The sequence below is a fragment of the Ovis aries genome, chromosome 17, assembly GCF_016772045.2.
Source record: "Ovis aries strain OAR_USU_Benz2616 breed Rambouillet chromosome 17, ARS-UI_Ramb_v3.0, whole genome shotgun sequence".
Classification (NCBI taxonomy): Eukaryota; Metazoa; Chordata; class Mammalia; order Artiodactyla; family Bovidae; genus Ovis; species Ovis aries.
This window is the reverse complement of record NC_056070.1, coordinates 58,616,231-58,641,293: the sequence shown is the minus strand read 5'-3', so window position 1 is coordinate 58,641,293 and position 25,063 is coordinate 58,616,231. Positions and strand designations below refer to the sequence as shown.

General features: G+C 44.2%; 1 long non-coding RNA gene across 2 annotated transcripts; it reads left to right on the top strand.

Annotated features, from left to right (window-relative positions):
* Positions 1-8,319: 8,319 nt before the first annotated feature.
* Positions 8,320-23,573, top strand: LOC105602892 (uncharacterized). 2 transcript variants are annotated; one of them, XR_001021712.5, is made up of 3 exons: positions 8,320-8,382; positions 18,340-18,383; positions 23,199-23,573. It is a non-coding gene; the product is annotated as an uncharacterized LOC105602892 (long non-coding RNA). The 2 variants fall into 2 exon arrangements; XR_006056694.2 differs by lacking the exon at positions 8,320-8,382 and having other exon boundaries at positions 14,419-18,383.
* Positions 23,574-25,063: the final 1,490 nt, after the last annotated feature.

Here is a 25,063-nt window from a genome sequence, read left to right as displayed (position 1 = left end):
TTCAGTGCTCACAACAGAGGCTCACAGTCAGGCTGTGCTCTGGGAGGGGAGATGCCAACTTCTCTGGCAAGTTTGCCAGCCCATCTCAGCATTTCTGCTTTCTTGTGTTCCAGGCCAGACCCAAGTGTCCAGGGGTTTTGTAAGGAAGACAAACATCTTTTCGCTGGTGTCCTGAATCAGGGACTTCAGCCGAGGTCTGGATAGGTGAGAAGGCCATGTGATGCTGCTTTTTGAGAAGCGGCATCCAGGTCCTATCACATTAGACAAAGGCCACCATCCTCCAGGGACCCTACCAGTTCCCTCCAAACTGTCTGGTACTTTCCGTTCTCAGCCTGAGAGGACACTTTGCCTGCTCCCTGGCACAGGTGTGCGGGCTGCCTGCTGGCTGGGTCCCTGCCTGGAGCCCAGATCTTGCTTTCTGCAACAGATCATTTTATTTAAAGGCAGCCCTTGGAAAGAGCATGGTCCTCACTCCAGCAGCACTTTGGAGGCAATAAAAAAATGCCATATGTGAAACTTGAGTCATCACTTTGTCTTCATATGGCCTCAGTGACCGGTTCACCGGGCTCCTCCTGTCACCTGGGTTATGGGTTCCCGCAATGATGAGGCAAGCAGCTCATCTCTCCAGCTTGAGTCTCAGTTTCTCCTTTTTAAAATGGGCTGCCAACCTCTCAGGACACTGGTGAGTTATAATCAATTGTTTTTTTTTTTTTAATTGCGCACACAATTTCTCAATTTTCAAATGTGCTGACTGCAATAGTCTGTCGAGGATGGAAATGGAATACATCTAGAGTTGCTCTGTTGCTGCTGTCGGTATAGATCGCTTCCCCAAGGAAATAAATTACATTTCATTCTCTATATATTGTTTACTTTATAGTCTCTTGATCTTACTTTGCTGACTTCTTGTTGTAGATTTTTTGGTAGCTTGGTTCCCACTTAATCACAACAGCTTCTGTAAATGTTAGCGAGTTGTGTTATGGGGATTTGCTACTGGCGTTTCACAACGGTTGCTGAACATAGAAGCCCCTTCTTTATTCTACCAAAAATGCCTCAGTAAATATTCCCTTCACTTAAAAAAAGAAAAAAGACCCTTAAAATGATTTTCCAACGAGCGGACTTTATTTCATGTTCACCATGCATTAACTCAAAGCATATTTTGCATGGTTCTGTATTTGTGGTTTTATGAAGAGGTCACTGTTTACACAGCATGTGCACCCCGATGAGCCAGTTCATTATAATCTAATCAGCCACTTCCCAAAATCACAGTGGAAGACAGGCTTTCTTCTCCCTAGCAGAGCTGTGTGGTACAGCCAGAAAAACCAGCCATTTACTCAGTTACAACTCTCCTTACTGTACCACCTTTTCAGGAGGGTGCTATCTTCCAGATGTGTTTATGGAGCTCATTTTATGCCAGATATCTGCTTGCCACAACTATCTTGAGGTAGGTTTTATCCCAGTCTCCATTTTATAAGTGACACAGCTGAGGCTCAGAGAGGTGAAGTGACTCGTCCGAGGTCACACAGCTTAGAGGAGCCAGACAGGATCTGAAGCTTGGCCACTGCTGCCTTCTGTACTCAGATGAGGTAAGAAGACTTCCCCATGCTTAGACACCCTCTGCCTCTTATCTAGGCTTCTTGTCTTCTTCATCAGCCTGGTGTGCCTCCCCAAAAATGTTCCAAGGGGGTCTGGAGAAACACAGCTCTGCCACTCACCAGCCATCTGCCCTCTGAGCCTCAGTCTTCTCATCCATAATGTGGGCATAATTATCCTGGCCTCGCTGGAAGAGTTGGTAATTAATAATAACAACAAACATGGACGTATGTACTGAGCACATCCCCTGTCCAAGGCACAGGGCCAGGTACTTAACATCATGAGCTTGTTTAATCCTCCTGTGAAAGAGACACCATTATCATCCCATTTTGCAGATGGGAAAAATGAAGAATGAGATAAAAATATCCAGAATGTGCCACCACCAAGTCTAAGCCCCTGGCCTCTCTGTTCTCACTCCTTCACCCCACCCTCACTGTGTTCTCTCTCCCACACAGCAGTTGGAAGGAGTCTAACTAAACCTAAGTCAGATCAAGGTCATTCCTCTCTCCAAACGCTTCCGAGACTCCCACCTCATTCAAGGTAAAAGCCAAATGCTCCTTCACCACCTGCAGGGCCCTGCGTGCCCTGGCGTCCCTGCACACACTCGGCCACGGGCCTGTGATCTCCCTGGGGTTCTTCTCACAGATGCAACCGCAGGGCCCTGGCCCTTGCGGGCCTTTCCACTCCTCAGCTCAGTGGTCCCCATAGTGACAAGATCCTTTCAGGCCTCTGTACCTAAGATGGGGTACCTCATCCCCCCCTCTGGCACCCCTCACTCTGTTCAGTTTTCTCTTAGCATCTAAAACCCCCTGACATATATTCACTTTCATATATCTTTGCCTGTCTCCCCCTCCCACTATTAGAACATCAGGTGATAGAATACAAGGGCTCTTTTCTCCTCTTCTTTGTTCACTGCCATATCCCAAGTGCCTAGAACATTGTTTGTTAAACATTTAAATGTTTGTTAAATGAATTACAAAATAACATTAAGTGGTAAGTGTTTGGTCCCTGTCTGGCACAGAGCAAGTGTCAACAAATGGCTGTTACCATCAGAGGTGTTAAACCACCTTGGGCCACGGACAGTTCTTCTCCACGACCGGAAGACGAGGGTCATGCCAGCCCTGAGCCTCATTCCACCTCCATTCAGAAAACTTAGTCCCATGGGAACTGCTGAAGGGCCATCTCCCCCCAGGAGCAGCTTAGAGGGGACAGCAGCCATTCCTCGCCTGGAACGGGGTCCCAAGCCAAAGAGGAGGGTGTCCCCCAGGCTTCTCAGGCTCTGCGAAGTCACACTATATCTTTAACACCCTGAGTGGACAACTGCCCTCCAGAGCCAAGATTAGGGTCACGTGATGTGCCTGAGCCTCTCAGGTGAGTTCTGTGCCTCCCCGCAGTAGCCTGGCCGGTATGGAGGACTAAATTTTGTATCACAATTTGATTCTCCCTGTAATTTTGCAAGTAACACTTGCCCTATAAAATATTCAAACATCAAAGATATGTGTAATTTAGAAAATGAAATACCCCTTTCCACAACCCAGATAACTTATGTTAATAATTTGGCATGATGGATATTCATCTAGATTTTTTTCCCAAAGCATATTCTAACATTATTCTTATTATTACTTACAAAGATGGGATCCTATTGTATGCACCTTTTGCACTTCAGTTTTCCCCCTTAATCAGGTTTACTGAGGTATGACTTACATATAGTAAAATTCACTGGTCTTAGTGTAGCATTCTTAGGATTCTCAACAAAACATCATCATTTGTGTAAGCATCACCACAATAAAGACTTAACACAGGGACTTCCCTGGTGGTCCAGTGGCTAAGACTCCGAGCTCCCAATGCAGGGGGCCCGGGTTCTATCCCTGGTCAAGGAAATAGATCCCACATGCTGCAGCTAAGAGTTTACATGCCTCAACTAAAAATTTCGAGTGCCACAAGACCCGCTGCAGCCAAATGAACTTATTCATAAGTGATTTTTTTTAAAGACTTAATACAGTTCTAACATCCTCTGAAATTCGCTTGTGCCCCTTTGTATTCAACCCCTTCCTTCATGCTTTGCTCCTGGCAATGACTAAACTGTTGTCTGTCCCTAAATTTTACCTTTGCCAGAATGTCATATAAATGAAAATACAGAGTATGTGGCCCTCCACTAAACATAATCCATTTTGTTGCATGAATTAGCCTCTCCTTATATTTTATTGGTATATGATATTCCATTGTATAGCTGTACATGTTTTGTTTAACCTCGCATCAGTTGAAGGACATAGGGTTGTTTCCATTTGGGGGGTGACTACAAATAAAGTCACTATAAACAGTCACACACAAGTTTTAGGGTGAACATAAGTTTTCGTTTCTCTTGGGTAAATAAATACTCAGGAGTGGGATGTTGAACTATATATAACTTTACAAGAAAATGCCAGACTATTTTTCAAAGTGGCTCTTCCACGTTCCTTGCTTTTTTGTAAGCTCCATGAGGCCAAGGACATTGTCTCCTTCCATTACTCCTGTATCCTCTGCCTAGAGCAGTGCCTGGCACTTAGGAGGTGCTTGAGAAATGTGTGGAGGATGAAAGAACCCCAAGCCTGCAGACCTCCTCCACCTGAGGACACGTGGAACCACATCATTAACCCACCGGGGCAACACCATGAATGGTGCTCCCTGGCTGTGTCTCACATGTCTCCGGCCAGTCCTCTTCCTGTGAGTCCTTGGTACCCTCCAGGTTTTTCACTTCAAGACAAGGCTACATTTCTTTGCAAACTTGTGTGTGAGTTTTCCACTAAAACAAATTCCTAGAAGTAGAATTGCTGAGTCAAAGTTTACAAAAGATCACAACTTTCATAGATCCTGCAAAAAGGTTATGCCAATTTACACTTTTGCCGAGAGTGGAGGAGATAGCCTGCTTCTGGAGATTGCACGCTTTGCCACAGCCTCACCTACACTGAGGATGGTCACTTGGGATAAATGTGTTAAATCTATGTTGCTGGAGGTCTCAGGGTCATCAAGATCAGGGCTTCCCAGATTTTTGGATTTCACATGTGGGTACACGCTCCAGAAAGAATGGTAGAGATCCACGCAAGACTGCTAGCTCCTTGTTTGGCTAAGCAAAGACGACGACAACAACAACAAAATCAAGACTGAAACAAACCTATCTATAAAACATAGTACCACCTCCTATGGTGTCATAAATAAAAGGACATTTTTCCCCATTGAAAAATTGGAAAGGCAAATGTGGAGAATAAAATCAATCTAATTGTAATCTGGTTGGACTTGGTTTTTTTTTTTCTGATTTCACTGTGAATTGGGGAAAAGAATGCAGCCTGGGTCTTGCAGATGAGTTTGGATGGGAGCCTGGTTAATGCCAGCAGGCCTGCGTAGGTGACCCTGTGAGGGCTTTAAATGAGAACAACAAAAGATAGTTGGGAAAAAAATAAAACGAAATTGAAAGGGGGGAAGAAATGAAAGTGTTACAATTAGTTAATTGGGCTCAGTTCTTGTGGTTGTAGCTTTATCTCCCCCACTGTGCATGGAGTTCTTCTCCACATCAAAGACCATTGATCGCCTGGAGAATTGGAACCACTGTTTATGGAGTGCTTTGAAGATGTAAAGCACTGTTTAAATGCTAAGTATTATTATTATTATTACTTTAGATTTTAAATACCTCTTTTTTTTTGGTGCTGATGGGAATTTTTCATATGTTTGCCATTTTTATTTTATGCTGAAAGGGAACTTGTCTGTGAAATCACACCTCTATTCAGGCTGGGGTGGGCAAGCACTCTGACGTACCTTTGGAATATGGAACCGAATTCACCATTCTGTCCTTGTAAATTGTGTTCTCTGGGAAGATGAACGCTGTCAATCCGATGCTGTCAGTTTATGTAAGAACATGTCTCGAGATCTAATTGAAATACAGTCTCTTTCCAGGCAGGGTTGATAGAGTTATCACATTACAGATTTTATTTGACTCTGCATCTCAATTCATTCCTTTGTATAGTTTCCAGATTTCTTCATAAAACAGAATTAGACACAGTCTTGACATTAGAATTTCACGAAGAAGCAATCAAATCCAAATTACTTCGAAGAAGGAAAAGACTATAAAAGTGACTAAACAAAATGAAAGGGAAAAAACCTTCTGGAGGGCCCTAGCTTGTGAATTAATTTTCTGATTTGGTCCTTGGGACAAGTCCAACTTAATTTAGGAGGTTGCCTGACTTAAAAACATGAAGAAAGACTTTTGCATCTGTGGCTACTAAGGGCTTAAAGATAAATATTGTAAAGTTGGAAAGTTTTGTTTACTTTTCACCCTCACAATTTTTTAAATTTTAAAAAAATTTTTAATTTTTTTGGCATAGAACTCAAGACAGTATCCCTCTCATGTGTTCACCGTGTGCTAATAGATTTTTTTTTTGAGCATTAATGGGGAATTTTTTAAATTAAAAAGTCATCAGAGCTTAAATGAATCATCCGGCATAAAACTTGGATCCAGAATGAAACACAGTCATTGGGTCTTTGCAATTTCCTATGGTAACCAAAGACCAAACTGTGTTTTAAAAACTCTTCTAGTAATGAGATTCACAAGAGGTCTCAAGTTACTAAGTGGCTTTGAGCCTCTTTTGAAACCGAAGTAAAGGAAAATCTCATTAATTTGAACTGTGCTAATAATGGAATTTGTTATAAGTCAGCCTGGCCTAAGCTGCAGTTTACCTTTGCTCTACCTGTGAAGAAAACTTTACCAGTGTAACCGTGTAAAGAAGGTTGTGTAAAGAGTGTCTCATGTCTTTAAAGGAATAAACTGTTTTAAGGCTTTTAGCACCTCGTCTTACCCAAAGAAATTCCTGCCAAATCCAGATGAGTTTTAAATGTTGATTAGAGCAGCTGGGAAGTAATACTACTTGGGAACTCTTTCTTTGTCAAATGCTCCTCTGTACTGAAAAGAAAGAAAAGTTCATTTTGTTTAAGGATTCTAAACAGGCCCTTTAATGCAGACGGATCTCTTAACCTGCCCTTCATACATACTGTCATGAATGAATGAGGTTTTATTGAAGCAGTAGCAAAGATCTGTAATTACAACCACCAACAAAGGAAGGAATTCAATAAAATGCTTTTTTCCATGACACTTATATGTGTCAGGCCGTGTGCAGCACTTTTTAATTTCTTCATGTGGTGCCTGGTAACTAAATAGGTTCTTACTAGATGGTCACATTTACTATTAAGTAATCGGTATCTTCTTCCAGTTACAGGAGGACATTAACACTTGTTGACCTCATGGCTATCAATGGATGGATAAAGGACGGTTAAAGGAAAAGGAGGAAAATATATGTAAAGAAATAGATAATAGATGATAGATAAGGGTGGATGAGGGCTTCTCGGGTGGCACTAGTGGTAAAGAACCCGCCTGCCAGTGGAGGTAGATGTGAGAGACACTGGTTGGATTCCTGGGTTGGGAAGATCCCCTGGAGGAGGGTATAGCAACCCACTCCAGTATTCTTGCCTTCAGAATCCCTTAGACAGAGGAGCCTGGCAGCCTACAGTCCATGGGGTAGCAAAGAGCTGGACACGACTGAGTGACTTAGCCTGCACACATGCAGGGATGGATGGAGAGATAAACACATGGATGGATAGATGGATGGATAGATGTACACAAAGCAAAGAAACAAGAAGTGGCACTTTGGGCATGCTAGCCCGATGTCCCCACTCCAGTACTCTTGCCTGGAAAATCCCATGGACGGAGGAGCCTGGTAGGCTGCAGTCCATGGGGTTGCTAAGAGTCGGACTCGACTGACTGATTTCACTTTCGCTTTTCACTTTCATGCATTGGAGAAGGAAATGGCAACCCACTCCAGTATTCTTGCCTGGAGAATCCCAGGGACAGGGGAGCCTAGTGGGCTGCCGTCTATGGGGTCGCACAGAGTCAGACACGACTGAAGCGACTTAGCAGCAGCAGCAGCAGCCCGGTGTCAGGGAATGGCTCTCTCCAGCCAATCAGGAACTGTGGCAAGGCACAGCTGAAAGGTGGCCAGGTACCAGGAGTGACATAGCCCTTCTGGCGATTACAGTAAGTGGGCTCAGGAGTCTGTATCTGGTGCTCCTCCAATGAGGTTCCAAGGTCTTATGAAACTTCATTCAGTCATTTCCCTATCAGACAGATAAGGAGGTCATTATAAGTGCTTTCACTATTAAATATAAATGCTGTGATGAATATCCTTACAAATAGGCTCACTTCTAAAGGAAGTGAATAGATAGTTAGATAAATATTATATGATAGGTAGACAGATAGATAGACAGGAGGGAATAAAGAAGGAAGGAAATAAGCAATCAAAGAAACACCTGAATAAATGAATTATGGTATGTCCATACGAGAGAATACTACTCAACAATAAGGAAGGATGAAGTACTGATACACAGCAGTGTGGATGAATCTAAAATTATTTATGCTGAGTGAGCATTTCATAGCTTCAGTTTTCTTATCTGTGAAATGGGAATAGTAAGTAGTGTTGTCCACAGAGTCTGTGAAACAAAGGCATGAGGGGCTCAGCACCCTGCATGGCACGCAGCAGGCACCGAGCGAAAGCTAATTTCATTTTAGTTTTTATATAGTAGTGAGGAGGTGAAGAGCTTGGACTCTGGATTCAGGCTGATCCAAATTCAAACCCCAGATAATTGCCCCTGGGCAAGTGACTTAACTTCTCCAAGCTCCAGTTTCCTCTTCTGTAAACGAGAAGTGACGCAATCGCACTGGTCAGCAGTCTGGCAGGAAGCAGAGGGCACACTGAAATGGAGTAATCTGAGGTGAGTTTAATACTAATAGATTATTCGCACAGTTGTGGGCAGGATTTGGGGAGACCAAGGCAGAGTGCAATACCTGGGGATAGCAGAGGGAGGCGCTATTCCTGTCTTGGGTCTATAGGAGCAAGGAGAAGGGTTAATTCCAGAACCTGGAAAGGGGAGCTGTATGGAGAGAATCACCCAAAGGAGCCAGCCTATACCCACACAGCAAGGAGAAGTCTGGAGGAGTGGGAGTGGAATTACTGGCCCCAGTTCATTGCCTTTCTTCCTCTTCTTCTCGTGCAAATCCAATCAGAGGCCAGAGTGCATGGGAGCCGACTGGTGCCATCCACCCCGGTCAGCCTCCTGGGTTCAGGGCAAAGGTAAAGGGGGGCCAGCAGACCTAGAGGGGCAAAGAGATGAAATACAATATGCAAAGGTCCCACATCATAGGATCAGTAGGATGAACCGAGTTCATGTCCCTAAGGCATTTGCACATAATGAGGCTTTGCAGTCCATGCTTGCCCCAGAGCCCACCCCAGCCTGGGTTCTTGAGGTTGGTGCCAGGCCAGCCTTGACCCAACCTACAGTGCTGGGAATGCAACTGAGCTGATCTACTGCTACATTCTGTGTTTACTTAGAGGAAACTTGGCAGCTGAGAGCAAGAAGAGGTTGACTGTGGTTTTCTGCAACAGCTGGGGGGTGGAGGGGAGGTGGAGAGAGGGGAGCTGGAATCTATTAGGACGCCTGAAAGCCAAGAGACCCCAGAGCCCAGGAATCTGAGAAGAGTCCAGGTCGAGGGCCGAGTCGGCCTGCATTCTCTTTGCCAAGGGGGCTGTGGATTTCGGGGGCTGAGCAGCAAGCCCTGGGACCTCATCCCCAAGGGGCCGGGCCATGGAACAGCCCCCGGTGCTGGCCACGTGGAATGTGCCACTCTTGGAACTGAGGCTTTTGCTTTTCAAAATTGGCTTGTAAATCTCTGTATAGTTTTCAGGGTTTGGGAATTTTATTTTATCTGGATTAAAGTCATGTTCTGCTTTGGCATCGGAAGGCGTTTATGACTGTTAAAACAAGAAATGAAAAATATAGGCCTGGAATCGGCAAGGCTGCCTCCTGCCAGACTCCTAGGGATTTGTCTTGGGGGCCGGGTTGAAGGTTTTCTGCCCCTTCCCCTGCCTGCTCTGTTCTTCCTTGGTCAAGCTGGAGCTGACTGAATCCAAGCACCAAATACAATGCAGGGAGAGTCCATCAAGAAGAACACCTCTCTTTTTCCTTGGGTGAACTTTATCATCTGGTTCCGCCTCCCCTCACAGCACACCCTCTTCTCGGTCATTGTTTAAAGGGCTTTCTCACTGTCACTGCCACTTGGCTTCGCTTGGTCTAGGGGGCAGATGGCTTAAGACTTTTGCTTCATCATTTTGGGATAACTTTGAACTCCCCAAATCGCAATTTGGGGCAAGATTGAAATAACTGCAATTCCAGCTTCTTTGGCCTACTTTGCCATCTTCTCTGTTCCCTCTGCCTTTTAAAACACACACACACACACACACACACACACACACACACACTTCTTTCCTAATGGCAAAGGTTATAGATGCTTCACAAAGAACACTTGAAATGCAAAGGAAAGCACACCCACGGGGGGAAAGAAAGCAAAAAATCATGAGAGTCACTCAAGCTTTTGGCAAAGATTGTTCTAGTATTTTTCCTCTTCTCCATTTATCTATCATTTATCTATTTTAAAAATATCACAATGTGCAATCTTGTCTCCCATATTGTCACTTATATGTTGGGAAAATCTTTGTATTCCTACAGATAATGTGTTGTATTTTATGACAGTAACAATAATGATTGCCATTTATTAAGCACTGTGGTTTAGAACTCAGCCTTTGTAGACAGAGAGATTTGGGTTCCAATCTCAGCTCAGTCAATGTCTAGCTGCATCTTTGGGCAAGTTACTTAATCTTGCTGGGCGTAAGTAGGTGTTAATATATAGTAAGTATTCAATAAATTCCAGCTCATATTCCTGTGGCTGTGTTCAGCAGTGATCCATATAAGACATTTGTCTGTGTTTTTCTTTTCATGAGAGTGTTACATGCAGCATTCTCTCTAAATCAGAACTTTGCGTTCCACAGCATTTGTTTCACGGTAAGCAGCTAGCTGATTTTCAACTTCTATCTTCCCTCAAGAACACGCGACAAAATTGGCAGTCTGTACTATGCAAAAATTCACCCAGAAATGGGAGAGAGGGACATTTGCACAAGCTGGGTTGTGTCTACAGAATTAGAAGGCACATTTGGACTAATTTTAGTGCTAAAAATTGGAAACATTGGAATCATGCTTCATAGGGAAGGCAAATTCTCAAAAGTGGTGAAAGGAATCCTCAGGAAGGTTTGAATTGGGTACCATTCCCTCAAGGTTTGGGCACCAGCCCAAGTTGTACACAGGTCTCGGTTTGTCTGGGAGTTGAAAGGTTCAGGCGGGAAAGAGTTAACCGTCCTTCCAGCCTTCAGGTTAGCAGTGACCAGGGAGGTCTCCTTCACGTGCCTCTTCATTGTCTTGGCTTTCCCGGCTATCTGCTGTCCATTGTGTGGCCAGAGATAATTTTGATCCCGTGACCGGGCAGTTGCTGTGTCGGCCGCTGGTATTTTGTCCTTTGGGATTTCTAAGAGGCACGGGCCTCTGTGATTGGCCTCACGTGGGCAAAAGCTGCACACAACTCACTTTGTATCTGAGGAGCCGGAGTGGGGGCCTTACTCCTTTTTTGTCACAGCCAATCAGGCTGGGGCTGAGAATTTATGAGATGAGGGGGAACCCTTTGGAAGAAAGACGCCCTTGTCTGCGGGCCTGGCCATTGCTCGCTGGTGCGCGTGGGGCGGCTGGGAGGGGGTGGGCCGGCAACCCGGGGATGGATGGGGAAAGAAAGAAATCTGAGCAACCAGGGTCAGAAGTCTTTCTGGGAGCAGGAAAGAAAACTGAGCAGGTCGCCTTGCAGGTGGGGAGCCAGAACCCTCCCCAGGGGTCAGGGAGGAGTGGGAACATTGCATCTTCCTGCAGACCCCATTCCTCCACAAGGGCAGAACCAGAGAGGTGAGGTCGAATCGCTTCTAAAATCAATCCCGGCAGCCAGTAGCCTAGATGTGGTAATATCTCCACCGAGGCAGCGAGGTACAGCTTTTCGTCTTGCTGGCCTTATACCTTTTGGCTTCTGATCTCTGAACCTCAGTTTCTTCATCTCTTAAAGGAGGTGGTTGGTTAATCACAATTCCTTTCTCATGGGACTTTGGGAGAAATGTGTGGAATGGATTCAGTATAGCACCTGGTATGAAATCAGTGCTAAATAAGTAGAAGCTATTATTAATGGTGATATATTTGGTTTCAGAAGAGAGTAGTCTGTTTTCATGAAAGCTCAAATTAAAGTTCATTCATTCACTGGTTCTTTCATTCATTGGTTCGGGTGATCAGTAAAGACTGATCAGGGCCTTCTGTGTGCTGGTTATTTTACTGGAGGTGATGATAATAGTAGCTAACACTTGCTTGGGGCTGACTCTGAGTTAGGCTCTACTGCCAACCCTTCATATATACTAACTTACGCAGGCTTCACAAGCAGACCATTGGGTGGGAACAGTTTCTCCTAATATCTGAAAGTAGAGTGTTCCTACAACACTTTGTAAGCCAAGATTGTTTAAAGCAAAGAAGCGATTACTTTAGGATACATCTTGCTCAGCAAAAAGCAGAGACATCACTTTGCTGACAAAGGTCTGTATGTATAGTCAAAGCTATGGTTTTTCCAGTAGTCATGTACAGATGCGAGAGCTGGACAATAAAGAAAGCTGAGCGCCGAAGAACTGATGCTTTCAAACTATGGTGCTGGAGAAGATTCTCGAGAGTCCCTTGAACAGGCGAGGAAATCAAACCAGTCAATCCTAAACGAAATCATCCCTGAATACTCATTGGAAGGACTGATGCTGAAGCCATAGCTCCCATACATTGGCCACTTGATGAGAAGAGCCAACTCATTGGAAAAGACCCTGATGCTGGGAAAGATTGAGGGCAGGAGGAGAAAGGAGCAACAGAATATGAGATGGTTGGATGGCATCACTGACTCAATGGACATGAGTTTGAGCACACTCCAGGAAATAGTGAAGGACAGAGAAGCCTGGCATGCTGCAGTCCATGGGTCACAAAGAGTCGGACATGACCGAGCGACTGAACAACAACACATCTTGTTCACGTGGACTTCCCTGGGAGCTCATCAGTAAAGAATCCACCTGCCAATGACAGAGACTCAAGTTCGATCCCTGGGTCAGGAAGATCCTGCAGAGAAGGAAATGACAACCCACTCCAGTATTCTTGCCTGGGAAATCCCATGGACAGAGGGGCCTTGGATACAACTGAGCGGCTGAGCACACATGCACATCTTGCTCACAAATTCACAATTCAACACAGAGGTGACGTGATGCTGAGATTGGAGCTGCCACTGCTGCTGCTTGGGGGCACATGTTGCCTCTATGAACAACCAAACAGCAAAACAAACAGTGAACGCTATTTTGGCTTTTAGCCTTTCTTCTGTAAAAGTGAAAATCCTCTTCACATTTCTTTCGGTTACTGATGTGCTGATGGGTGCTGGTGTGGGTCTATGGTAAAAGTGAAGTGGTGTGAAGCAAACTTCTGATAAGCAGGGGACACCTGTGTTGAGAAAATGAATTTGGTCAAGATCACAGAGCTAGTAAGATTAGAAGCTGAGATTTGAACTAATGTCTGCCCACGTCTCAAGTATGTGTCTTAAACACTCTGCTAGCTCTAAACTAAGAAAACAACACATGACTCTGGCCCCACCCCCTCAGGGCAGTTCTGTCCCTTAGGACTTTCTGCAATCATAGAAATATTTGCTATCTGTGCTGTCCATGGCTACTGAGGATCTGACATGCAGCTAATGCAAGAGAGGAACTGGATGTTAAAGGTTTTGTTTTAATTTGTATTCATTTCAATGTAGATTTATATAGCCACAGTTGGCTGGTGGCCATTGTATTAACCAGGACGGTTCTAGGAATTCAGAGTCTAGGTGAAGCCATTTGTGTTAATCAAGGCAGTAAGTGTTATGCTATGCGTTCAGTTCAATTCAGTCACTCAATCATGTCTGACTCTTTGCAATCCTGTGGACTGTAGCATGCCAGGCTTCCCTGTCCATCACCAACTCCCGGAGCTTGCTCAAACTCATGTCCATCAAGTTGGTGATGCCATCCAACCATTTCATCCTCTGTCATCCCCTTCTCCTCCTGCCTTCAATCTTTCCCAGCATCAGGGTCTTTTCCAATGGGTCAGTTCTTTGCATCAGGTGGCTGAAGTATTGGAGTTTTAGCTTCAGCATCAGTCCTTCCAATGAATATTCAGGACTGATTTCCTTTAGGATGGACTGATTGGATCTCCTTGCAGTTCAAGAAACTCTCAAGAGTTTTCACCAACACCACAGTTCAAAAGCACCAATTCTTCGGTGCTCAGCTTTCTTTATAGTCCAACTCTCACATCCATACATGACTACTGGAAAAACCAAAGCTTTGACTAGATGGACCCTATGGCTCTGCCCAAGTTCCAAGGGCATAGGGATGTCAGCATTAGTGTGGGGTGGGGGCCTGTGGCCAGGTCAGGGGAGGCTTCCCTGAGAAAAATCTTCTCTGAGCCAAGTCTGGAGGAAGGAGGAGCTGGCAGGAGGCGAGGTCTTCTCAAATATACCCACATAAGCTGGGTTTCACAACACAGATGGTGCTCAGTCAGGACTTTGGTGGGGACTGAAACCTGTAATCAAGACCCAGGGTCTTCTCTGAGCTACAGGATAACCAGAGCGTCCCCCTGAAGGATGAAAGAATATTGGATTCAAGAATCTGTTCACTGTGGTGGTGTTGTTTTTCTTCAGTTTACAGGTATCAGCTTGTGTTTGGCTTCTAACCATCACCTCTCTGAGGATGTGAAAACATCAGGAAAACAAATCTGAAAGATTCACCAGCTCATCAGAATGCTTTGTCAATATCATGTGAAGCTCAATGTCCAGGAATCGTGAGCCGGCTGTAGGCAGACAAAAGAGTAGTAATAATAATGATAATGATGATAATAATGAAAAACAGTTACCACTTATTAAGACACTTACTTTGTGCCAGACCCAATCTTAAGTGCTTTCGTGTATTGATCGTCTCACACAATCTTACAATCTATTCTCTACATGGCAGGAGAGTGGCCTTTTTAAGACATAAACTCTAAATCAGATCATGCTAGTCTGTGGCTAAAAACCCTTAAGTGGCTTCCCATTATATTTAGAATGAAATCAAAGTTTCTGGCCCCAGCCTGCCAGGCTTGTCCCCTGTCTACTTCTCCCTGTCTGCTTCCATCTATGCACCGAGCTCCAGACACATAAGAACACTCTCTGGTATAAAGCGCTAAGCTATTGTCTGCCCCAGGACAATATTCACCCTTACCCTCCACTAGAATGAATGTGCCGGCGGAGAACAAGGACTTTGTTTCTTTGCTCACTATTGCATCATTAGCTCCTACGACGGTTAAGAACTCAATAAAAATATGTAATTGAAAACATTTCAATCCTATGTACTAGGCATTATTATTCTCACGTAACAGATGAAGAAATTGAAGGTCGGAGTGGTTCATTTGCTAGAAGCCACATGGCTTGTGAGTTTCTGACTCCATAGCTGGAGGAATCTGTCCATTTCCTCATCAGCCAGCCGCGCAGAGGCTGCACACCTACCCCTGGAGGATGAGCATCCTTCAAGTTGTGGTTTTCATCCTTTCACTCTGCAAACAGTCCTGGTTTGCCTCACTTAGTCCTTTATTGCCTGAACCTGTCTATATAATAAGAAACCTAGCCTGCATAACAACCCAGTCTTCTTCTGGCTTTTACTTTATGTTTTTCTCTGATCATAAAAATGAGTATTGGAGACAGACTGGAAAATGTAGGAAAAACACATACAGAAGCTGGGGGAAAAAACCACTCATGACTTCACAACCCAGAAGCAAGTGGGTTAACGCTTTGGTTTCTTGATTGCCAATCTTTTCTATGGTCCTGATCTCTTTATCTGTATGTAATTTTGTGTCCTGTTTCTATCCCTTAATGCTCTATCTTCAGAGTTCTCAAGGCATTGCAAAGTTTTCATAAGCACTAAAGCTAATGGTTGCATAATACTCCTTAGGTACACTCAATTGACTCAATCATTTTTTATAATTGGGAGGTGGGGGATGAGATTCCCTTTTCTTATCTTGCAAAGTTAGTAAGCCAAAAATAGGGCTTAAATGTAAGGAGGCACATATTACAATTATGATTTAAATATAAAGAGACGCTTGGGCAATTATGTTTCCCTTTTGAGATCAGAAAAAGGAACATTTGGGCTTCCCTGGTGATTCAATGGTTAAGAATCCACCTTGAAAATGCAAGGGACACTGGTTTGATCCCTGATCCAGGAAAATCTCACATGCCACAGGGCAACTGAGCCTGTGCACCACAACTACTATGCCCATGCTCTGGAGCCCACAAGCTTCAACTATTACAACTACTAAAAGCCCGCATGCCCTGATACCCGTGCTCTGCACAAGAGAAAGGCTTCCCTGGTGGCTCAGACTGTAAAAAAGTCTGCCTGCAATGTGGGAGACCCAGGTTCCATTCCCAGGTTAGGAAGATCCACTGGAGAAGGGAATGGCAACCAACTCCAGTATTCTTGTATGGAGAATTCCATGGACAGAGGAGCCTGGTGGGCTGCAGTCCATGGGGTCACAAAACAATGAGAAGCCCTTGCACCACAACAAGAGTAGGCCTCCCTCACCACAACTAGAGAAAGCCTGCATGCAACAATGAAGCAGCAGCACAGACAAAAACAAATACTTTTTTTTAAAAAAGAAAAGGGCACATTTGTATGCCATCAGAATAATTATTGCTATTATTTTATCATTTCCTGAGATTTCATAGTATATTAAACTTGCAGATATTCCAAAGAAAATCATGGATTATACCTAAATGTCTTTACCCAAAGCAAATGTTTTAGGGCTGTGTTGACTCTTGGCAAAATCCCTCTGGTTGCCTTATCAGGGATACTTTCTTAGCCGCTAATCCTTCCCATGATGGGATCCGGATGGTAAAGAACCCACCCTCCTGCCAATACAGGAGATGTAAGAGACAGGGGTTCAATCCCTGGTCAGGAAGATCCCCTGGAGAAGGGGATGGCAACCCACTCCAATATCCTTGCCTGGAGAATCCTATGGACAGAGGAGCCTGGTGGGCTACAGTCCATAGGGTCACAAAGAGTCAGACATGACTTAAGTGACTTAGCACATAGCACAGCTTTCCATGATATAGCCACTGACAAGTCCCTCCTCTTGCTGGTGATTGGTTCCATGGGGGCCACGTGACCCCATTCTAGGGACTGAGACCCTGAAGGTGGGGAAAACTCTCCTTGCTCCAGGAAGTAGAGTGAAAAATGGTTGGGATTCTAGAGGCCAGAAACCAGGGTTCAAGGTCTAGCATTAGGGCCTAACCATGTCATGTGCCTTTGGTCATGTCACTTCTCTTCCCTGCGGAATGAGGATCATAGTCCTTGCCTCAGAGAACTGTGAAGGTCAAATGAGGCATCTAACAGGGAGGGTGTGTAGTAAACTCAAAAAGGCCATAAAGTTGTTTGGAATGCTTATGATCCAATGAGTTATGACCACAGTAGCTATTTAAAAAGACTTAAAGGTCAGTAGAGCCAATGTTCTCCAGCTCAAATCTTTAAAAGACTTGCTCTTGTTATAAGACGTTATATATAAACCAGATTAGCGGGTCCTCTGCTTGTCATAAATTCATGGGGATTTGAAAGAGTGGGTGGGGTAGGCTGTGCTGGTTGCTTACCCAGTATCCATGTCCTACTTTGCTCTGTCCTAACAAAAGATCTGTTGGGGTCAGGCATTCGCCTTGTCCCCATTCAGAACGTGACTCAGGGCGAAGTAACCCCACCCCCAGCTGCAGGGGTGGACCTGATTGGTTCAAAGAATAGTCCCTCTTCTTGCCAGTGATTGGTTCCGTAGGGGCCACATGACCCCATTCTAGCAACTGAGACCTTGAGTGTGGGAAAACCTCTCCTTGCTACTAACAATTTATGACCGGAAAGGAGAGTGTTTCGTTTTCCTCTGGATGCCCTACCTTGAACTCTGGTCGCCATCTTGCTATCAAAATGGGGGATGAAGGCAACACGGACAGGGGAGGGGTCCAGAGAATTATGCTGGATGTGTTAATAATAACAACAATAATAGCAGCAAACACTTTTTGAGCATTTAGAGGTTTACAGGTACTATTCTAAATGTATTATAGGCTTTAGCTTAGGGGGGCGGCTGCAGCTATTTTAATGGCCAGTGAACCTAAGAATGGTTTTTATATTTTCTAATGGTTAAAGAAAAAAAATCAAAAGAACAGTATTTTGCAACATGTGAAATTACATAAAGTTCAACTTTCAGTGTCCATAAATAAAATTTCATTGGACCACAGTCATGCCCACTCATTTATCTGTTGTCTACCACTGCATTCATGCTATAACAGCAGCGTTGAGTGGTTGGGCAGAAACTACCAACTACCTTGCCAAGAGGGAAGCCTAAAATATTTACTACCTGGTCCTTCATAAAGTTTACCTGCCCTTGCTTTAGCACAGACAACAGTACTATGAGTCAGCATACTATTCCTAGCCAATTTTTAACAGATGAGAAAAATGTGGCTCAGAGAGGTTAATAATTTGCCCAAGGTCCCGCAGCTATTAAGAGCTGGACTTGAGATCCACTACCAGTCTCGCTCTAGAGCCAGTGTTCTTAACCTCTTTGGGAAAGAACCTGTATTTGCGATGACATTGTTGAAATGTTGAGTCAACCAACCCCAAGCCTGCCTCCTTTGGGATTTCCAGATTGAAGATGTACTCTGTTAGCAAGACCAGTTTGAGACTGTGTTTCTGTTCTTTGCAGGTGAAAGCCTCCCAGCTAATGCCATGAGGAAGCACCTTAAAGAGGTAAGAGCAGAAACAGAAGGCAAGCTCTCTGGAGCAACTGCTTTCTTTCCTCAGTCAAGAGAGTAAAAGCTTTCTTTCTCTAGGCGGTTCAAGTCTCCACAAGTTCTTCCCTTTAAAAGGGATTATGAAGGAAATCCTATTTTAGGATTGCTGCTGCTTTTGGCAATCTGCAATATTAGCCTGATGAGGAATTACACTCACTAATAAAATATCTCAAGTTGGGCTGAGTCTAATTGTTGCAAGTGCTGGTTGTAATAGCCTGTCACAAGGACTTCTATGCCAGCGCATCCCTCGCTTGGCTACAGCCCATGTGGAAAATCAATTTCCTCTAAATGTTTGAAGAATGGCACAGAAGGACCTGATTTCTTTTCCCTCTGCTGGAGTCAATCTGGAGATAGTGAGCCTATGAGATGAGTGAAAATAGCTATGATTACAAGATGCAGGATAGAATGCCAAGTTGAGCAAAGCCTGATCACAAGCTCTGAGTTCTAGACTTTATGTCCTGAGACCGCAGACAATTACATTTGTGTCCCAAATCAACATGCTCTTGAAAAGTCACAGAACAGAAAGGATCTGACTTCAGTCCAGCTATTTCACTTCTAGGAATCTCTCCCACTGAAAAACTCCTATAAGTAGGCAAGAATATACAAACAGGGTGTTCCTCACAACCTCCTTTGAAAAACTGGAGGTAATATAGTTATCTGACAAGAGGAGACTGGTCAATTAAAGGGTGATATTTCCAGGCTGCTGCTGCTGCTGCTGCTAAGTCGCTTCAGTCGTGTCTGACTCTGTGCGACCCCATAGACGGCAGCCCACCAGGCTCTGCCATCCCTGGGATTCTCCAGGCAAGAACACTGGAGTGGGTTGCCATTTCCTTCTCCAATGCATGAAAGTGAAAAGTGAAAGGGAAGTCGCTCAGTCGTGTCCGACTCCTAGTGACCCCGTGGACTGCAGCCTACCAGGCTCCTCAGTCCACGGGATTTGCCAGGCAAGAGTACTGGAGTGGGTTGCTATTGCCTTCTCCAATTCCAGGCTATGTACCCATTAAGAAACAGATAAATCCATATGTATTCATGTGGAAAGATTTTTGTGATATGGTATTGAGTGGAAAAAAAGAAAGCTGAAGACCAGTATGTGTAGTATAAGTTTGTTTCGGTTTAAAAAAATGTGCCCATTTATATGCAGATGCTTGTACATGTAGAAAAAGGTATGAAGGGATACACACCAGGTTATAGATGGTGGTGGCTAAACCCAGAAAGTGGGAATAGTGCAGATGAGAGGGAAAATGTTCCTTCTATATTATTGAGATTTTTTACGAGAGTATATGAATTTGACAATGATAAAGGAAATAAAGAGTTGACTTTCTGGCATGTATGAATAACATTGTACTCACCACCATTTCTGAGGGTGCAGAGAATCAGCCTCAATTCCACAGCACTTACCATCCAATCAAGTCACAGATGTAAGTCTGTTACATAGCCTAATCTGACAGGTCATAGCTCCTCTTAGTTTATAGTTGTCCCAAAGAGACTTCAACCTTAGCTATCTGCCTGCCAAATCAGAACCAACCCAAAATGTCCTGCTACCGAGGCCAGAATTTAAAGACTTACTCTAAAAATCAATGGCAAAAGATATGTAACATAAAATGTACTATTTTAACCATTTTCAAGTATACAATTCAGTGGCATTGGGTACATCACAGTGTTACGCAACCACCAGCACTGTGTGGTTCCAGAACTTTCTCATTACTCCAAAAAGAAACCTCAGGGACTTCCCTGGTGGTCCAGTGGTTAAGAATCTGCCTTCAAATGCAGGGGATGCTGGTTCCATCCCTTGTCAGGAAACTAAGATACCCGTGGGGTAACTAAGCTTTCCTGCTGCAAGTAGAGAGCCCATGCTGCAATGAAAGATCCGACATGACGGAATGAAGATCCTATGTGCTGCAACTGAGAAGTGATGCAGCCAAATAAATAATTTTTTATTATTTATAAAAAGGAAACCTCATACATATTAGCAGTCACTCTCCACTCCCCTCTGCCCAACCCCTCTTAAACCACTAACCTGCTTCCTGTCTCTATGGATTTGCCTATTCTAGACATTTCATACAAATGGAATCATACCATATGTGGCTTTTTGTGTCTGGTTTCTTTCATGTAACATGATGTTTGGAAAAAAAGAAAGCTGATGTTTTCATGTTCATGATGTTTTCAAGGTTCATCCATGTTGTAGCCTGTATCAGTACTTCATTCATTTTTATCCATTCATTTATCCATTGTATGGATAGACCACATGTGTTCATCAGTTGATCCACATTTTAGATGTTTTTATCTTTTAGATATTATGAATAATACTATGAACATTTCCCATACATATTTTTGTTGAGCACCTGTTTTCTACTCTTTTGTGTATATACACAGGAATGGAATTGTGGGGTGAGATGGTTAACCTTATTAAGATTTGCTTTTAAAATCTCATAGAGCTTCCTTGACCATAGAGGACATAGCTTGAATGGGAAAAACTTCCCCTAAGTTCTCCTAAGTTTCTCTATCATGTCCCCCGAGTCTAGGCAGTTAAGTACATAGATGAAGATAATTACTATGTAATTACCTTATCTATGCTTTAAAAACCATCTGCTAAGATCTCACTTCTAGGATATTCCAAATATTGCTATCACATGAGCATTTGGGGAACTGTTATTCAAAGTACATTAAACAAATGGTTAACCCAGGATTTCCCATGAAAGTTTCACTTTCTGTTACCACTTGTGGAAATTCAATAGTTCTGGCTATTACTGAGCACAATGGCATTAACTTTGAATTGCTGAAACACCAGACCAGGTGAACAGGATCTTGAAATGGGCTTTTGCTCAATGGTAGCTTGTAATTATCAGTGTATCTTAAGATGGGCTTAACTTGGGATCAGTACCAAGTTGGGATTAACTAACCATAGTAGTTAAGTTGCTTTGGGACAGTAGGACCTGGATTCAAGTCCTGACTTTGCCATTAACTATTTACCCTGGGAAAGTCACTTAACCCTTCTGGGTCCCCCAGTTCTCTCCTCTATAATATGGTTATAGGACATACTTCATGGCTTATTCAACAAACATTTATTCTACACCTATACAAGCATTGACTGACCAAAACCCAGCAGTCCCTGGTCTTGTGGGGAGAGGCAAAAAATAAATATAACTAAAAGTAATTATGAGGTAGTTAGATGGTGGTACATTTTATGAGGAAAAAATAGACCAGGAGGGCTGAGGGAGGGTCTGCATTTTAAATGGTGTGGTCAGAATAAGCCTCCCTAAGAAGGTGACATTTGAACAAAGACTTGAAGGAAGAAAGAGGATAAGTCATGTGGGTAACTGGGAGGAAGAGGAACAGGTGTGCAAAGGCCCCAAGGCAGGAATGTTCTCTCACATTCACAGAAAGTTGAGGAGACTGACTGGTATGCCGGGCCCAGTGTGCATTTGGGGGAGAACAGAAGCAGCTGATTTTGTGGGCTTTGGGGGAAGGACTTTGGATTTTACTCTGAGAGAGAAAAGGAGCCCTTGTAGGCTTTTGACCTGAGATGACTTCTACCTCAAAAACATCATTTAATCTGCTCTGTTGAAAGTAAAGCACAGAGAGACAGGGGCAGCAGCGGGCAGATCAGTTAGGTGCATTCTGCAGTAATGCAGGTGAGACAAGGTGGTGGCATAGAGGTGAGAAATGGCAGGGCTCTGAATACATTCTGAAGGCAGAGCCAACACAATTTCCTATCAGGAGGATTAAATAAGATAATGCAGGCAAAGCTCTCATCACAGAGCCTGCATGTAGTTAATACAAAATAATGGTAGCCGCCTTTATTATCAAAGTGGGCTCCCTTGTAGGGGCAGATTAGGAGGTAAAAAGAAGTGAGCAGACTTGCTTCATGGTCCAGTGGTTAATAATCTGCCCACCAATGCTGGGGACATGGGTTTGATCCCTGGTTCAGGAAGATCCCACATGCCAAGGGGCAGCTAAGTCTGTGAGTCACAACTGCTGAGCCCACGTTCCCTAGAGCCTGTGCTCCTCAACAAGAGAAACCATGTCAAATGAGAAGCCCGTGCACTTCGACTAAAGAGTAGCCCTTTACTCGCTGCAACTAGAGAAAGCTCATACGTAGCAATAAAGACCCGGTGCAGCCAGAAATAAGTAAATAGAAAGTGAGCAAGAGAGACCATATTCCGTTTCCAGTGTGATTTGCAGTGAGTCATAAGGCCACCAAAGGTAAGGAGGCATTGACAAATGAAGACAAGGACTTCTGGACCTTCCAGAGAACTGGAAAACCCAAAGCAGCAAAAACTGACATAATTTAGGCCAAAAATAGAGATTTTAGATATCAAGTTTTTCGAATAATCGCAAAAGCTTCCTTTTCGATGCAGTGGTAAAGAATCTGCCTGCCAATGCAGGGGTTGCTAGATACTTGGGTTCAATCCCTGGGTCGGGAAGATCCCCTGGAGGAGGAAATGGCAACCTGCTCCAGTATTCTTGCCTGGAGAATCCCATGGAAAGAGGTACCTGGTGGGCTGTAATCCATGGGGTGGCAAAGAGTCGGACATGACTGAGCACACACGCACACACATAGTGTGTGGAAGGCAACGTCAGTCGGGGGAAAATGTTTGTTTCTAGATTTCCTCACTTTGGAAATATTTACTGGTGATATTGCAGCCCAGGTATTTAATTTGGGGTTTTTGATTGAATGCCCAACTCCAGAATTCCTTTCAGGAAGAAAAGCCAATTGCCAGGAGACAACTGGATTCCTTGCAGCTCACCTTTTCTTTGTTCCAAATTTCAGAGACGAGATGAAAGGTCGTTCTGAGACTGATAAAGATGGATTTTTCCAAGGGGGATGCCAGCATTGCTCCTCGAGCCTCTGGTAATTACGCCTCCTGGAAGCCCTCTGCCAGCCTCTTCCCATCAGACATCTGGCCCCAGCAGGAAGAAACGGGGACCAAGGCACTTATTTTGGTTTTGACATCGGCAAAGGAAGTCTGATTAAATTCATCATGAGAGCAGATGAAAAGCTACCAAACAGTATCTCTCTTCGTTGCATCACCTGCATTTCTAGATTGGCCAAAGATCTTGCTTCCTTTTTTAAAAAAATTTTACTCTGGATTAAGGTGTGATTTTTTTTTACAGTTAATTAATTATACGATAATAATGCCAGTGAGTTTATTGTTAATTATTTGTATCTGTGCTTAATATTTATAAGTATGCTCAGTTCTTGTGAGCTAACATTTGGCTTGTCAGATGTGTTAGTCATTGTAATTAATTGAGCCCATGTATGTTAAGCGTCTGTCTACAATGCGGGAGACCCAGGTTCGATCCCTGGGTTGGGAAGATCCCCTGGAGAAGGAAATGGCAACCCACTCTAGTATTCTGGCCTGGAGAATCCCATGGACAGAGGAGCCTGGCAGGCTGCAGTCCATGGGGTCACAAAGAGTCGGACACGACTGAGCGACTTCACTATATCCCTATATGTTCACTGAGTAGATTTCTAGGAATAGCAGCAGATATGAAATGTCTTCACTACCCTGAACTTATCTTGATTTTTTGTTGTGTTTTTTGACTACACTGCATGGCATGTGAGATCTTAGTTCCCTGACCAGGGATTGAACCTGCACCCCCTGCAGTGGAAGCATGGAGTCTGAACCACTAGACCACCAGGGAAGTCCCCTGCACTAGATAGAGAAAAACTTTGGAGGTTGGATCCTTTGGGTGATATTCATTCTTTACCTGTCAGGCCTCTTTCCTCATTCCTCTTGAGATGGTACATCCTCTCTCTTGTGACTCCCCCCTCCTCCTTCATTTCCTTTGTACCACCAGGCCCAGCTGCCTTGCTTGTGGGGATCTGGTGCAAAATAAAAATATGGATCCCGTTGGTCAGAAATGATGAGGAATTTCAATATGGTGACAGCAGAGTATTAAACCCAGTGTGAGGCCCTGGTGACTGCATAGGTCACACGCCAGTGAAACTGGCTCTGCATGCCATGGTCGCCTTTTGCTTTTTCCCAAAAGGCATCTTCCCACCAGAAAGCACCCCCTCCCTCTTCTCTACAGCTGAAACAGGGCCCAGCACCCAGGAGGGGCTCGAGAAATGAGTAAAAGATTTTCCAAATGCAAGCCTGAGAAAAGCAGAGCATAATCATGGAGCTCTCCTGTTTTCCTCTAGATGGGTTGGGTTCTATATTGATGTAGAGGTGATGGTTGTAGAGGGTTAAGTGTTAATCGCTCAATCGTGTCTGATTCTGTGCAGCCCCATGCACTGTAGCCCGTGAGCCTCCTCTGTCCATGGGTTTTCCAGGCAAGAATACTGGAGTGGGCAGCCATTCCCTTCTCCAAGGGATCTACCCCGACACAAGGATCAAACCTAGGTTTCCTGCATTGCCGGCAGATTCTTTACCATCTGAGCCACCAGGGAAAGCCATGGTGGTGGCGAGGGTGGGAGGTGGTTGAGGTAAACATTTGTCAAAACTCATCAAACTAGACTTCAGGGGACTGCACTGCACTGAGGATCATTGCACATCAATTAAGAAAGAGTGGGCCTAAAATAACCCCCAATGGCTCCACATTACCCTCAAGACAATCTTGTTTTTGTCATACAAGGTCCTTCCTCAGGGGGCTGTTCATTGTTTTTCAGCCCCACCTCCAGCACTTCTG